Here is a 16717-nt window from a genome sequence, read left to right as displayed (position 1 = left end):
TCCTTCTAGGGAGAATGAGATACAGTGAGAGGTGTGATATGAGGCCAGTATCTGAAGATGCTCATGCTTCTGCTGCTCCTGGGGCCCAGTATGAGCCTTACAGTCTGAGTAGTTGGGGCAAGTGTGTGTGTGTGTGTGTGTGTGTGTGTGTGTGTGTGTGTGATGGCATGAGTGGAGCAGTAGGCAGAGGTTGTGGATTATTTTATGCGGATCAAAATGAGGGGGGACATTCTTGCTCTCTGGAGGTATGAAGGGTAGGGTGAGAAGTCACCAGGCAGGGGAGGTGGGGGATTATGGTCCTAGGGGGTCTAACAGGAAGATTTCACAGAACAGCAGGAATCTCTGGGTGCCGTGAGTTTTCCGCCTGTGGTACAGGCCTCCTTCACCTCTTTGACCTCTGTGTCAGCAGGTTCTGGGCTTGGTGCTCTCGTCTCTCAGGATCCAAGGACAGCTGTCCGTAAGAGTGGAACCTCTGTGGTGATCCAGTGCCATTCGGTGGGCATTCAAGCCACAACTGTGTTTTGGTATCGTCAGTTCCCGGAACAGGGTCTCACGCTGATGGCAACTTCTAATGTGGCCTCCAAAGCTACATATGAACAAGGTTTCTCTGAGACCGAGTTTTCCATTAGCCATTCAAATACAACATTTTCATCTCTGACGGTGATGAGTGTGAAACCTGCAGACAGCAGCCTCTACTTCTGCAGTGCTAGTAACACAGCGCTGGGCAGAGACCAGAGACCCAGACAAGAACCCTGTCAACAGCTGCCCTCTTCCCCACCTCACCGAACTCCTGGAGCCTTGTGGAAGGAATTGCGGAGAGAAAAAAACCACAGCTTTTCTGACTGAGACATCTGTGAGCTTGTGTGTGTGTGTGTGTGTGTGTGAGAGAGAGAGAGAGAGAGAGAGAGAGAAAGAGAGAGAGAGAATATCTGAGTATGGAGTTGTTTCATAACTAGCAAGATGGAAACAGAGCTGGGCCTATAAAGTGGCCGAGCTACATAGAAATGTCCCTGGGCTAAAAGCTGTAAAACCTAGGTATTTTTCCTGACTGTCCAACACACACACACACACACACACACACTCCACAGAGGCACAACACTGCCCAGCAATGGAGACATCACTGGGAGAACTTCACAGGCTTCTAGGAAGTCAGGGTTCCTCAAGTCTCCCATATCCTTGGATGCGCCCATTCTGAGCATCCATTTCCTATCTTATACATGAGAGACTTTCCAGGTTATGAGTCTACTGGCTCTGTAATTCAACGTCCCACAAACATAATTTCCAGAAGTAGTTTACAGGAGTCTCAACCCAGTGGCTACAGCACATGCCCTACCTCAGGCGTGGCAGTGAGCAGTTGATAGGCTCCTGCCTATCACAACCTCCTACCACTGTGGTCGCTCCTCCATTCTGGAATATGGAAAGCAGTCTGACTACTTCTGACTGACCAATGTCCATTTAAAACTTTCTGTAAATATCCGAGTGTCATCTGTAATCTACTCTCTGGTGCCATTTAAAAAAATCAACTAAGGGGGTACCCGGGTAGCTCAGTCGGTTAAGCATCCAACTTCAGCTTGGGTCATGATCTCACAGTTTGTGAGTTCGAGCCCTGCGTCAGACTCTGTGCTGACTCTCAGAGCCTGGAGACTGCTTCAGATTCTGTGTCTCCCTCTCTCTCTGTCCCTCCCCTGCTCATGCTCTGTCTCTCTCAAAAATAAATAAACATTAAAAACATTTTTTAATCAGTTAAGATTCTTTTATTTTTTCTAAGAAAAATGGACTATGGCTAATTTACTCCAGGTGACTCTTGATCAGTTACTCCCTTGAGAATTTGAAGCCCCTGATTTTATAGATTTAATGATTATCCTCCTTTTAAGAAAAGGTATAAGAAAAAAACATTAAATATTGTTCCTAATATCAAGATCCATGAGTCCTTTTAGCCGGACACATTGTTTTCTCCTTATAAGAATATAGGGCAAAAAGAAAATGTTTTACAAGATCCTTTGAAAGATGCCAGTCTAAATTATTTTTGAGGAACATATTTGTAGTCATTCTGAAAGCATAGAGTCATAAAATAAACCACTTCAAATAACTAACGAAATTAAGATTAGATGCTATGGTTGTCATTTTTCCTTGCTCCAAAAATGTTCATAAAAACAATCAAAATAACATCCACCTTCGAAGCTGTTACTTGATTGTAAGTAAAACCTCTAGATTCACTATCCCCAAAGGGGTGCAGGTAGAGAGGGCTCAGACTTTTGAAATTAATCCTCTTACAAGCAGAGGGCTGAAACCAGGATGGACAACAAGGGAGTGTCTTGGGTAGAAATCGAAAAGCCAGTAGAAAATCTCTTAGACAGTTTTAAGATTCTTGTAAAAAACTTCCAATTCACTGTTTGCCTCTTACAAGCAGAGGGCTGAAAACAGGATAGACAACAAGTGAGTGTCTTGGGTAGAAATCAAAAAGCCAGTAGAAAATCTCTTAGACAGTTTTAAGATTCTTGTAAAAAAACTTCCAATTCACTGTTTGAAAGGAAAGCAAGCGTTTTATTCTGATATAGTCCCACTTGTCTATTTTTTGCTTCTGTTGTCAGTGCCTTTAGGGTGATAAAAGAATCATTGCCAAGACCATAGTCAACAAGTTTTCTTGTGTTTTCTTCTAGAAGTTTTACAATTCCAGATCTTATGTTTAAGTCTTTGATCAATTTTAAATTGATTTTTTTGTGCATTGTACAAGATAGGGGTCCATTTTCATTCATTTGCATGTGGATATCCACTTTTGCCAACACCATTTGTTGAAGAGACTGTCCTTTCCCACTACGGCACCCTTGTCGAAGGTCAAGGTAGGTTTATTTCTGGGCTTTCTATTCTGTTTCACTGGTCTATATGTCTGTCTTTATGTCAGTATCATACCCTTTTAATTATTATAGCTTTGTATGGAATTGGAGAAAATATTTGCAAACCACATATCCGATAAAATGTTAGTATCTAAAAATGTATAAGAAACTCCTACAACTCAATAGCAAATTGAAAAATAATAAATAATAATAATTTTAAAATTGCCAAAGGACTTGAATAAGCATTCCTCAAGACATGTAAACGGACAGCAGTTAGATCAAAAGGTGCTCACGAAAGACCATTCATCATCAGGGGAATGCAAGTCAAAACCAAAATGAGATATCACTTCCCATGGCTATTATTAAAGGAACAAAGATAAGTATTGGTGAGGATGTGGAGAAACTGTAACCCTCATACACTATATGATGGGGCTGCTATGGAAAACAATATGGAGGTTCCACCAAAAATTTAAATAAAATTTTTTAATTAGAAAAGAAACTTAAACACTACCACCCAACAAATTCCTCTTCTGAGTATTTAGCTAAAAGAACTGAAGTCAGGATCTTGAAGAGATATCTGCACCTCCATTATTCACAACAGCCAAAATATGGAAGCAACGCAAATGACCATCAATAGGCAAATGGATAAAGAAATGTGGTGTATACATATCATAGAATATTACTGAACCTTAAAAAAGAAGGCAATCTTGCCATTTGCAACAACATGGATGTTGTTGGAGAGCAAAGCCAGGTGAAATGAGCCAGTCACAGAGAGATGAGTAAAGCATGACTCCACTTATATGAAGTATCCAAAGTAGTTAAACTCCCAGGAGCAGAAAGTAGAATGGTGATTGCCAAGGTCTATGGGAAGAAGGAAATGGGGATTTGTTGGATTGATATAAAATTCAGTTATGCAAGATAGAGACTTGCTCGAGATCTGCTATTCACACAGTTGTACAACATAGTGCCTATCCTTACCAATGTTGTGTTGTGCACTTCAAACTTTGTTAAGAAGGTAAGTCCCATGTTAACTGTTCTTGCCACCAAAACACACACACACACACACACACACACACACACACACACACACAAAACGAAGGGATAAAGGGAAACTTTTGGAGCTAACACATACATCTGTTACTTTCATTGTGGTGCTGGATTCGTGGGTGTATGCCTATCTCCAAACTCATTAAACTCTATACATTTTATATGTACAGCTCTCTGTGCATCAATGATGTCTCAATAAAGCTGTTCAAAAATAAAAGGAAAGTAAATCCGATACAGGAGGAAAGGGCCCCTTTTCTAACCCACTAACTTAACTTATTAAAGGGAATTGGTTGCTTGCCTGGATGCCCTGATGAGCTCAGAGGATGAGAAAAGAGACAACTGACTGCAGTTTAATGAGAACAGAAACCCTAGCCCCGTGTTCCTAAGCAACAGGAGCTCATACATCTTCTTTCTGAAAGAGGCATAAAAAGCCTCAGCAACCACTACCTCCTGTCTAGGTTAAAGTTTCAAAGTCATGGGAAAAAAATACGTGTTGCGATCCGGTGTCTCTGCCCTTGTATCAGTCAGGCACGGGCAGGGTATTGTGTGGACCCAGGTGCCTCTGCCTATGACACAGGGAGACCTAACAGAGCCACAGAGCAGATTCTAGAGGACGTCGTGTTTAAGATGACATCCTAAAGATGAGCCGGAGTTAATTAAGTGGAACTGGGGATAATGAACCGACAGGCATGCCTGGAAGAGTCGGTGCAACAGTTTTCAGCTAGGAAAGCAATTGGTGTGATTAATGAAAGGTGCAGTTAGTAGGGAGGCATGAGCAAAGAGGGAGGAAGAGGGTGAGTACAAGATGAGACGGGAGAGAGCTAAAACTTTGGGACATTTAGCAAAACTGGAAGAATGAAAGCATACGATCCTTGATGATGGAATGTACAAAGAGAAGACAATCTGGGACAGAAACTGAAGGAGCACTCGCACTTAAATGGCGGCTAGAAAAGGTTGAGAAGGCAAATTATACCAATAAAGCATCAAACAATATTAGATTAATAACTGAGTAAATGTGTAGCAATTACTAGTAACAATTCTGTGCGGTATGGAGGCAGGCTACCACACCAAGGGCTGCTTGGGTCCTAGTCCTCCTCTAATACTGGAGGTGCTTGGCTGCTCCTTCACAACGTGGAACCGGCAACCCCCTCACTCACCTCCTGGCAGGTGAAGGCAGGGAGGGATCAGAGGTGGGCTGACGAATTTGCCCCTTTGACCACTAGGGGGTGATGTGGGTCTTCTTGTAAAATAACCTCCGATGCCTAAGGAGCAAGCATAGATCTTCCTCCATCTAAGAAGCTGTCGGATGCTTTTGGCACCTCAGGTGAGGTACTTTCGGTGCTGGTTGGAAGAATATCCTGGTGATTTGCAGGATATTAGAAGCAGAAAATTTAAAAATCTGAAATAAGTGGAGGTACGTACCATGAAAATAAATAAGTAAACCCAAAAGGAATAGTGTTCCAGTTTCCGCAGTATCATCATCAATGCAGCACTAATTAAAATCACAAGATTGCCCTACCAATACTCTGGTTTCTCTTCAGATCATATAACTCTCTTGCTTTTTTACAAAAGATTGCCCCACCAATCACCCAATTATTTTATAACTTAATATAATGTGAAAGGCATGAATAAATAGACAAATTGAAAATAATAGGAAGACTTGGGGCGCCTGGGTGGCTCAGTCAGTTAAGCGTTGGACTTCAGCTGAGGTCATGATCTCATGGCTTGTGGGTTCAAGCCCCATGTCAGGCTCTGTGGCAACAGTTCAGAGCCTGGAGTCTGCTTTGGATTCTGTGTCTCTGTCTCTCTCTGCCCCTCCCCCACTCGTGCTCTCTCTCTCAAAAATAAACATTTAAAAAAAGAAAATAATATGAAGATTAAATGCCTATAAGGCACTTAATATATGACAGCCATCATTGTGGGAATATAAGGGAATGATGGAATAGACAGTAAGTTATTCTAGAATAAGTGGTTATCCATAGAAGGGAAGATGAATTGAAACCCTTCTTTACAACATAAGCAAAAATAAGTTCTAGATGAATTAAACACTTAAATGAAAAATTCTAAATGCTCATTGTTTTGGTACATAAAATGGGAGTGTATCTTTATGAACTTAGGTTATGGGAGCAATTTTAATAAAAAATTTAAAAATGTATGTCCCCCCCCAAAAAAAGAATGATAGACTCTACCAAATGAAGAAATTCAACCAAAAAAAATCACAAAGAGAATGAAAACACAAGCCACAGATTGAGATATTAACGACATATATAACTGACAAAGGTTTGGTTCCCAGAATATACAAAGAACTGTTACAAATAAATAATAGCTAGTCAACCACAAAGAAATATGAGCAAAGAGCCATTTACAGAAAACACTCATGGTCTAGAAATATGAAAAATATACTCAACTTCCTTAGCAATCAGAAAGATGCCAAATGGAAGTGTCGCGGGATCCATTTTAACCTGACAACATTAAAAGGATATTAGCTACTCTTTAAGTCTTGGATGTGGAGAATTTGAAAACTCTCACGAACTGTTGATGGGACCATTTATGTGGCTTGACTAATGTGGAAAGCATCTTGCCACATTATGTAAGTGACATGGACACTTTAAGGCTCAGTCTTCAATTCCCAGGTGTAGAGGAAATCCTGCACCGAGATATGCAGGAAAACGTACGAAAATGGAGCACTGTTTGTAGCAGCATTAAAACATAGAACAAACGCTTATTCAAGAATGGATAATGAATTTTAGCAAATGAGTGGAGTAGAGTAGAATGCTACATATTAGTGAAAACGGATTATCTAAAATTATATGCATCAACATAGATTAATATCACAGACTTAATGTTGAAGGAAAAAAGAACATGTCACAGAGAAAATATGAACAAAATGATCCCCCAGAGATAAATTTCAAAGACATACAACATTAAATAATCTGTAACGTATAGATGTTTACTTAAGTACTACAAATATAACAAAAGGCCAGAGAATAAAAATATAAACTAAAGGGCAATGGAGACCTGGACATGGTGAGAAAAACAATGACAACTGGAAGAATATAAATTCTTAATCGTAACCCATTTCCTAAGCTGATTGCCTCAGGCGAGAGTAGTCATTCTATTGTTTCCCTAGATGCATCACGCGTTTGTCATAAATATTGTTTTGTATAGTTCAACATTTTTTCATATAAAGTAACTGCTCAGCTCAGTGTGGCAAAACTATGATTGATATACACGACGCTATGTGATTCATTGCCTGAGATGAAAGGGAGAAGGCAAATTGACACGTTAAAAAGCAAAGAAGTGAATAATGTGTAAGTGACTTTATAAAAAGTAGCAAAAGAACAGAGTCTGGGAAAAAGAAAATGAAAGCAGGTTGAAACTCACCCTAGTGGTTTTCAGCAGCTCTCCCTGCCCTCCCACATCCTATGAAATATTTTGGACTCGTACACACAGCAGCTGTGAAGGCAACGGCAAGCGATCGCGTCACAGGGAGGTTCTGATGGGGACGGGGAAGCCTTAAAGCAAAGGCCGTGTGCCATTGCTTTTCCCCTGAGCCCACCATGTGCTTCAGACTTCTCTGCTGTGTGGCCCTTTTTTTCTGGGGAGCAGGTAAGCTTCTTGGATTCCGTTTCTGGACTTTCTCCCGTGGCTGTAGTATCAGTCTGCCTCCTGGGCTTTTTCTCCAGTTTCTGTCTCTTTCCTCCACAGGCTCCATGGACACCCAGGTCACCCAGAGTCCTAGATACCTGGTCAAAGGGAAGAAACAGTCAGCAAAGATGAATTGTATCCCTGTAAAAGGACACAGTTATGTTTATTGGTATCGACAAAAGCTGGAAGAGTTCAAGTTTTTGGTTTACTTACAGAGTGAAGATATTGTTGATAAGATAGAGAAGTTTGAAGATCAGTTTTCGGCTCAATGCCCCAAAAACTCACCCTGCAGCCTGAAAATCAAGTCCACTGAGCCAGGGGATTCAGCCCTGTATTTCTGTGCGAGCAGCGAATCCACAGTGCTGAATGTCAGCTTTTCTTAGAACACAAACACATCATGGACCCAGCCCAGGAAATATGTGGTATATTAGGTAGGTAGGAACTAACAGAAACCCAGTGTGGAGGAGCATAAACCAGAAGGAAAAAACTGTAGACAGCAACTCTGGGTGAGCAGAAAGGGATGTTTAAAACAGCTGATGGGGACAGAAACCCAAGGAGAGAGAAGGAAAGTGTAAAAAAAGGGCTCAGGTTCCCCACTTTGCAGGATATCTGGCAAAGAAAAGAAGGAAAGAGCCAAGATACCTTTTTTCCCCATGAATCTGGTGCAGTTTTAACAATCTCTATGAAAATATGTAATTCTGTGCTTTTACCTGGCAAAGGATAATGGGTAGGTCACCCGTCTTTCATGTGAACCCTGACCATCTGGGCCAACACATTTCTTTGAACCAGACCCAGAGACTTGTTAGGGTTCATAACTCCATACAGCTGTCCCTTCCCTAGAAACTTGGTAGGAAACTCAGTAACCCCCTCCTTCCAGAATACTACAATTATGCAACTTTTAAAAGCAACTTTCTTGGGGCATAACATACACACCATAAAATGTATCCATTTTAAGTATGGATTTCAAAACTTTCTGACCAATTTTGATACCCATGTGACCAGCACGACATTCAAGATATAGAACATTTCCTACTCCCCAAAACATTCCCCCAAACTCTTTCATTGAGGCCTTTGCTAATTTCTGTCAGCACCACTATGAATTTTTTTTTATCAGACACGCCTTGCACGTATTTTGTTGAATTTTTCCTATTCATTTTAAAGAAATGTACTGTGAATGTGCTTTTTAATATTCATAAGAACTTTATTCAAATATTTTCCACCAAGATTTCACATTAGCCCAATTCAGTTTAGTCTTTGCATTTTCAACTGATGCCTCGCCATAAGTACATTACGTAAAAGACAGACCTTCTGGAGAAGACGGTCGATAACCAGCAGGTGTATGTGAGCTCACAATGTCAACCTCACCTCCTCTGTGAACCACTTAAGTATCAGTCAGCTCTGCTGTCAGGTAAAACATACTAGTTCAAACATATTGGTAAAAGTTGTGAAACTTCTGCAGAGTGCCCTCTAAGATGAGGTTTGGTGGTGGAAATAAGCCGGGAGTTAAGAATAATAGAAGGGTGTGTTCTACCTGCAGCACGTGACTTGGAGTGGAGCTGGGGCGCCGCAGCCCTGCTGGTCCCGCCGGGAACCCTCTTCTTGTTCCCCTCGGGGGCCATTTTGTCAGGTCCTTGGTCCTGCAGCACAGGATCACCTTTCTCCTCACCTTCCTACCCAATCAGTTCAGTGTTCCTGGCTTTCAGTATCCAGATCAGCAATCTCTTCCTTTTGATTGGATTGTTTAGACCACTTACTTTTAATAGAATTAATATATTTGAGTGAAAATGCCACATCTTGCTATTGTTTCCTATGTGTTCCATTTACCCTATTTCTTCTTTCCCCTTCTAGGTAACCATTTTTATTTTTCTCCTGGCTTATTCTTTCACTGTTTGTTTTGAAAATATATAAACATCCCAAGGCAAATGGGTGCAGCCACTCTGGAAAACAGTAGGGAGGTTCCCCAAAAAACTAAAAATAGAACTACCCTACGACCCAGAAATTGCAATACTAGGCATTTATCCAAGGGATACAGGTGTGCTGTTTCAAAGGGACACATTCACTCCCATGTTTATAGCAGCACTATCAACAATAGCCAAAGTATGGAAAGAGCCCAAATGTCCATCGATGGATGAATGGATAAAGAAGATGTGGTAGATAGATAGATAGATAGATGATAGATACAACACACAATGGAATATTACTCAGTGATCAAAAAAGAATGAAATCTTGTAACAATGCGTATGGAACTAGAATGTATTATGCTAAGTGAAATAAGTCAGTTGGAGAAAGACAGATACATGATTTCACTCATATGTGGAATTTAAGAAATAAAACAGATGAATGTAGGGGAAGGGAAGGAAAAATAAGATAAAAACAGAGAGAGAGACAAACTCTAAAAGACTCTTAAATACAGAGAACAAACTGAGGGTTGTTGGAGGGGAAGTAGGTGGACAGATGGGCTAAATGGGCATGGGCATTAAGGAGGGCACTTGTCGGGATGAGCACTGGGTATTATATGTAAGTGATGAATTACTCAGTTCTACTCCTGAGACCATTATTACACTATATGTTAACTAACTTAGATTTAAATAAAAAATAAATTAAAAATTTTTTTTAATTAAAAAAAATTATAAGAATAAAGAAAAAAATTTTTAAATAAGAAAATATATAAACATCCCAGATGGTGAAGTACCTCACCAAAGGCATGGAATGGGAACAGGCCATGGAATCTTTTGCAATATGGGAAAAGACGTTTAATAATACGACTTTTCATTATTTACTCCTTTGAGCCGCCTCTGAAACCTGACACAGCTTAGCAATGAATGTGACAAGGATCTTGAATGCACCAGAATGGTCTAAATTTGGTCAACAAGAAGACTATATATGTGTGTATACACACACACACACACACACACACACACACACACACATATTACCATTCATTGGGATCTGACGTGTCTCAGAATTAGTTATGTTTGCTATTGTAAGAGGTTATTTTAAAGTTTATACTGTGTAGATTTTTTGCTATTCCATTTTGGAGATATTATTTCCAGTTGCAGAGTTCCTTTGCATAAAGCCTCACTCTTCCATGCAAGAAACTATATCTCTATCACACTGTGTCACTGTCACTCTCTATTCTGGTAAGTTCCATCTAGAATCACATATACATCGTGATAAAGAAGATGAGGAAGAGGAGGAGGAGGAAGGGGAGGTGGAAGGTAGCTGATACTGAAGATGGTACATAGAAAGCTAGATTATAGAAATTGTATCACATTCTCAGGACTAGAATACAACTACACTAAGTACCCATGATGGTCAAATTTAGGTCTGCAGATCAGTCTAAAGTAGTGGTTTACATTTTTTCTTCTTTTTTTAAAAAAAAATCAGGACACTTTTGACAAATCTGAGACTTGTGGGCCAACTATTTCTGGGAATATATGAGCTTCCTAATGCTTCCTTCCACATATTGCAATGCGAATCATATCCTCTTTCAAAGCAATCATCCCGGGGCACCTGGATGGCTCAGTGGGTTAAGCATCTGACTTCAGCTCAGGTTATGATCTTGCTGTTCACAAGTTTGAGCCCCACATCGGGCTCTGTGCTAACAGCTCAGAGCCTGGAGCCTGCTTCGGATTCTGTGTCTCCCTCTCTCTGTGGCCTTCTCCTGCTCATGCTCGCTCTCGCTCTCTCTCAAAAATAAATGAAAAAATAAAAAAAAGCAGCAATCCTAATCTGTGACCCATGGACCTCCAAAGTGTGCATAGATGGAATTCAGGGAATCCATGAATTTGAATGGGATAAATGTTATCTTTATCTTCACTAACCTCTAACTATAGACCTTAGTTCATGATAGATACAGCTAATAAACATAGCACTGTTCATAGTACCTGGACAAAGGCAATAATAGAAATCATAGATATTTTGCATATATTACAGTTGGTATGAAAGTCATAGATATTTTTATACCTCATTACATAAAATAAATATCATTTACTCTTATTACTACTTTGAGTAAGGGTAGCTTTCAATTCACCAGAATATATTTTTAATAACTTTTAAAGATGTCATATTAACATATCATAAATTTATTTTAAAATATTTTGATAACTGCATTTCAGAATAACTGGCTTCCTTCATAATACAATATATTCTATTTCGTGGGTTTAATACATTATTCTGAGAAGGGGTCCTTAGGATTCACTGGATGGCCAAAGGGGTCCATGTATGAATAAGGTTAAGAGTCCCTGCATGAGGAATGAGATCCTCAGCTTTGCAGATGTGATTGAGAACTTGAAGCCTAGACCTGGTCATTGGAGGCAATTCTTTCTCCGAGTTCTACACTCACTGCTGCACTTTCTGATGGTCCTAATTCTATACCATTATGCCACTGCCTTCACCCCCCCTCTCGCTCTCTCTCTCTCTCTCTCTCTCTCTCACACACACACACACACACACACACACACGGACAAACACACAGGCCCCTTTCTTCTAGGAGCAGGCAGCAACCATTTCTAAGCTTCATCATAAAAGTGTCTTTTTAAAAATTTTTAAAGTTTATTTATTTATTTTGAGAAAGAGAGAGGGCACACAGAAGGGGAGAAGGGGCAGAGAAAATGAGCAACAGAATCCAAAGCAGGCACCGAGGCATCAATGTAGAGCCACATGTGGGACTCAGACTCACAAACTGTGAGATCATTAACCTTAGCCGAGATCAAGAGTTGGGCGCTTAGTTGACTGAGCCACCCAGGTACCCCAAAGTGTCTTTTTTTAAGTTTATTTATTTCTATGGAGAGAGAGAGAGAGAGAGAGAGCGAGTGCATGAGTAGGGGAGGGGCAGAGAGAGAGAGAGAGAGAGAGAATCCCAAGCAAGCCCCACACTGTCAGCGCAGAGTCTGGTGAGGGCCTCGAACCCAGAACAGCGAGATCATGAGGGAAAACCAAGAGTTGGACGCTTAACTGACTGAGCAACCCAGGTGCCCATGAAATTGTCTTTTATTACAGATGACCTCAGACATAAAAATAAAGAAACCATTAATCTACCAAAATAATAGCATTTAAGAAATAATTAACCTGCAATTATTTATTTTCATTTATCTAAAACTCTCAAAAAGAAACTATGCTATGCAATGAATTTACATTAATTGCATACATTTCAACTCAATACTGGAAACTGATATTTTAGTTAGCTAGCACAATTCTGTGTCAGTAAATGTCTGATTTTCTCTGACATAGTACTAATTCCACAAATCCCATGGATTACAACACCAGGTCCAGAGAATAATAATACCAAACGCAAATATGGTGCTTATTCTGTATGAAGAACTATCCTAAATTCCTTATTTATATAAAGTTCACAACAACTTTTGAAGTAGGTACTCATGATACCCATCTTACCAATAAGAAAATAAAATTACAGGGAAGCACGAGACTTGTCCACCTTTAGGTAACTACTAAATGTCCGGACCGGGACGCAAGCCCAGGCCCTAGTCCGGGCCCCAGGGGAGGGTGGGCTTAGGACCCTTTGCTATCGCCAAAATCACTCAAGGAGTCTGTGCTCCATCTACCGTATCAATTATAATAAATACAGAGGATGGGCAGAATTGGCTCTATCTTATAACCACGAATAATTTGAACATGTTCTTGTATCTGCAACAGTATTGACAGGAACAGGGCACTTGATAGACAAGCAATAGACTCTGAAAATTGCAGGCATTTCTTTTCCAAGCTCTTGTCATGGCGAGCACAGAGGCACAGGGTGTATCGGGTGTGACTGACCGGGAAACGGGGAACCTGGTCCTCTCACCACTCAGGACCTTGTCCCTTTAGAAGGGATATAAAGAGCTGCGTAGGCAGAAGACGCAAGTGACTTGATCTCTGAGCCTTACTGTACCCATCTGCAAAATGAGCTTTGACAGTCATTCATCTTCTAGGGGTGATAACTTCTGTATACTAAGTCAGGGGGAGCCCTACGTTCTAGTCCCCTCCCTTGGGCTCTCTCAGTCCGTGTCTAGACCTTCACAAAGGCTCTACTCCTGTCATGGGCAGCTGTGCCCTCTGCTACGTGGCCCTGTTTCTCCTGGGAACAGGTGAGCCCAACACCCAGTCAGTAAATTCCTATCCTGGGTGTGCAGCCCCCCACTCGGCTACCTTCTTCTTACGACAGCATTGGGCCCCCCTTCTGGACATTATCCTCAGCCTCTGTAGCCTTTCCCCAACAGGACCCACGCATGCTGAAATCTACCAGATGCCAGCAGTCCTGCTCAGCAGGGCTGGGCGCCATGTGACCCTGGAGCGTAAACAGAACTTGCGATACAATGCAATGGACTGGTACTGGCAGGACCCAGGCCGAGGTCTGAGGCTGATTTACTACTCAACGGTTGAAAAAGATGTTCAGAGGGGAGACGTAACTGAAGGCCACAGTGTCTCTCGAGAGGAGAAGGTGCTACTTCCTCTCACTTCCTCTCACTGTGAAGCTGGCGCACACCAGCCAAACAGGCTTGTACCTCTGTTCTGGAAGGCACCACAGTGGAGCACGGCCACTGGCCACCTGCACACACACCTGCTGCAGCCCCGCGGCCCCACTGTTGTAATCTTTCTAAACTCCCCCTCTGCCGAGTAGCCTTCCTGCACTCTCTGGATTCTTTTTTTTTTTTTTTTTTTTGCAATTTTTAAAAAAATTTTTCTTAATCCTTATGTATCATTGAGAGACAGGGAGACAGAGCACAAGTGGGGGAGGGACAGAGAGAGAGGGAGACACAGAACCCGAAGCAGGATCCAGGCTCTGAGCTGTCAGCCTAGACTCAGGGCTTGAACTCACAAACCGTGAGGTCATGACCTGAGCCAAAGTCAGACACTTAACTGACTGAACCACCCAGGCACCCTCTCTCTCTGGATTCTTAATCAAGCACTCAAGAGAACAGACCCAGGGGATACACTTAATTCTGTGCGCCTCCCGGGTTTTAATCACTCCTTTTACATTTATCTGTGTCTTTTCTTGAGATGTTACTGTGTCCAGTCCCCTTTCTGAATGCAAAGGATACAAAATTGAATGGAAACACATCCTTTCTGCCAGGAGCTAATAGTCTAGGAAGAGAGTAATTAGAATAGAATAGAATAGAATAGAGCGGTGGTATTGGGAAGTCATGAGGTCTGGGAGGGAAAACCAAGAGATTTCAAAGACGCTGGCAATATTTTATTTCCGGAGTGGGGTTATTTGTTCAAGTGCTTATTGTATTGGTATGTTATCAAATTATTGGATATATATTCAATATCAGTGTTTTAACGTGGAGAAAACAACCTCATTGAACAATTGAAGGAGAAAGGAGAAGCCTATGGAAAGGTATACATTAAGCTGTTAACATTACTTCCCTAGAATGGGGATGGGGAGGAAGGAAGGAAGAAAGTAAGCAAAAATAGATCACAAGAAAAGAAGTGTACTACTAAATTAAAGGTTGATAGAAAAATCAGAGGGGAAAATGAGAGGTTATCTCACAATAAATGAACAAGCCAAAACATACCAAAAATATCAAGAAGGTGAAATATTCTGCAAAGCAGTGTTTAGCCTCAGAATCACAAAAACAACAGTAACAAAAGGGGCCTGTATTAAATGGAAAGATAATTAGATAATTAATCATCAAAAGCAATGCCCAGTCCTGGGTTAGAAACTGTGTTTAAATCTATGTAAAAGGGTTTTTTCAAACAGCTGCTAAACTCTGAATAAAAATTGGGTAGTAGATAAAATTAAAATGCATCGATAGTGAAAGATTATGAAAATTATATTAAGTTAATACAATTTTTTAAAAGGTTATACAACAGCGTTTACAGAATGATATACTTTTTATCAAAGAGAATGTACACATGCATGCAGAGTTGGGGAGGAAAGGAGAGATCTGGAAAGATCATCACTAAGGTGTTAACAGGCATCATCTTTGGCAGTCATGTGGTTTTATCTTTATTTTCTAACTTTCTAAAAAATAGATGTTGTTTCTGTTGGCAAAACTAGATATAAAATTTTTTTAAAGTGAATATTTCTAGGGGCTCCTGGGTGGCTCAGTCAGTGGAGCATCCAACTCTTGATTTCAGCTCAGCTCAGATCATGATCCCACAGTAGTGGGATCGAGCCCCTCGTCGGGCTCTGTGCTGAGCTGGAACTTGCTTGGGATTCTCTCTCTCTCCCCCTGTGCCCCTCTTCCCCTGCTTGCACTTTCTCTCTCTAAAAAAAGAAAAAAAGACAAAGAGTAAATAAAATGAATATTTCTAAATGAATAAAACACAAACTGGGTGTATTTACTGAGCTGGGATAAAAGCTTTCCTTCCGATGCCATGATGTGTTTTTGCTCATTGACACGAAGCAGTTTCATGATGATTATGAGTCTGCAAAGCAATCACGTCACAGGAAGGTTGTTGATGGAGCCTTAAAAAGCCTCATCCTTTTGCTACTCTGATGCCACCATGGGCTCAGGGCTCCTCTGCTGTGCAGCCCTTTGTCACCTGGGAGCCAGTGAGTCCTGAGCACAAAAGAAAAATCCAGTTCCCGCTTGTCAACTCCCAGCCCCAAGCTCTTCCCTCACAGGATCCCTCCTGGGCTTTGTCTACAGCTTCTGTGTCTTCTTCTTAAAGGCTGTCTTGATGCCAAAGTCACCCAGACTCCAGGACATCTGGTCAAAGGCAAAGGACAGAAAACAAGGATGGATTGTATCCCCGAAAAAGGACATACTTTTGTTTACCGATATCAACAGACCCAGAAAAAAAAGTTTAAGTTTTTTAATTTACTTTCAGAACGATAAAGTACTTACTCAAATCGACTTGCTCAAGGAGCGATTCTCAGCTAAATGTCCCCCAAACTCACCCCGCAGCCTGGAAACCCGGTCCTCTGAACCAGGAGGCTCAGCGCTGTACTTCTGCGGCTATCGCAGAGCGCGGAAGTGTTAGCTCCTCTTAGTGCACAAACTCGTCGTGGACCCCACCCAGGAAGCGGGTGGCGAATTTGGTTGAAAGGAAGCAACAAGTCAGCTGGAGCTAGCCTAAGCCACAGTGGCTTTAATACGAGGCTAAAGGATGTTCAGCAGCCATCAAGGAGTGATGGACAATTCTGGAAAAAAACACCACTTGGGCCAGGGGCTGGAATGACTGCCTCTCGGGGCTCACTTTTCTTCTTGTTTCGTCTACTTCATGTTCTTCTCTCCCTG

General features: G+C 41.3%; 1 long non-coding RNA gene across 4 annotated transcripts; it reads right to left on the bottom strand.

Moving 5' to 3' along the window:
• Nucleotides 1–13: 13 nt before the first annotated feature.
• LOC128314693 (uncharacterized) lies at nucleotides 14–16463 on the bottom strand. Of its 4 annotated transcripts, XR_008296569.1 has the most exons (4): nucleotides 7743–10340; nucleotides 7266–7627; nucleotides 5039–5239; nucleotides 14–586 (listed from the first exon to the last, which is right to left on the bottom strand). It is a non-coding gene; the product is annotated as an uncharacterized LOC128314693 (long non-coding RNA). The 4 variants fall into 4 exon arrangements; XR_008296571.1 differs by lacking the exon at nucleotides 7743–10340 and adding an exon at nucleotides 16378–16463 and having other exon boundaries at nucleotides 5039–7627; XR_008296568.1 differs by having other exon boundaries at nucleotides 5039–7627; nucleotides 7743–10360.
• Between the last annotated feature and the right edge of the window lie 254 nt (nucleotides 16464–16717).

Source organism: Acinonyx jubatus, chromosome A2 (genome assembly GCF_027475565.1).
Source record: "Acinonyx jubatus isolate Ajub_Pintada_27869175 chromosome A2, VMU_Ajub_asm_v1.0, whole genome shotgun sequence".
Lineage (NCBI taxonomy): Eukaryota > Metazoa > Chordata > Mammalia > Carnivora > Felidae > Acinonyx > Acinonyx jubatus.
The sequence above is the reverse complement of the archived record's forward strand: the minus strand, read 5'-3'. Positions and strand labels throughout refer to the sequence as shown.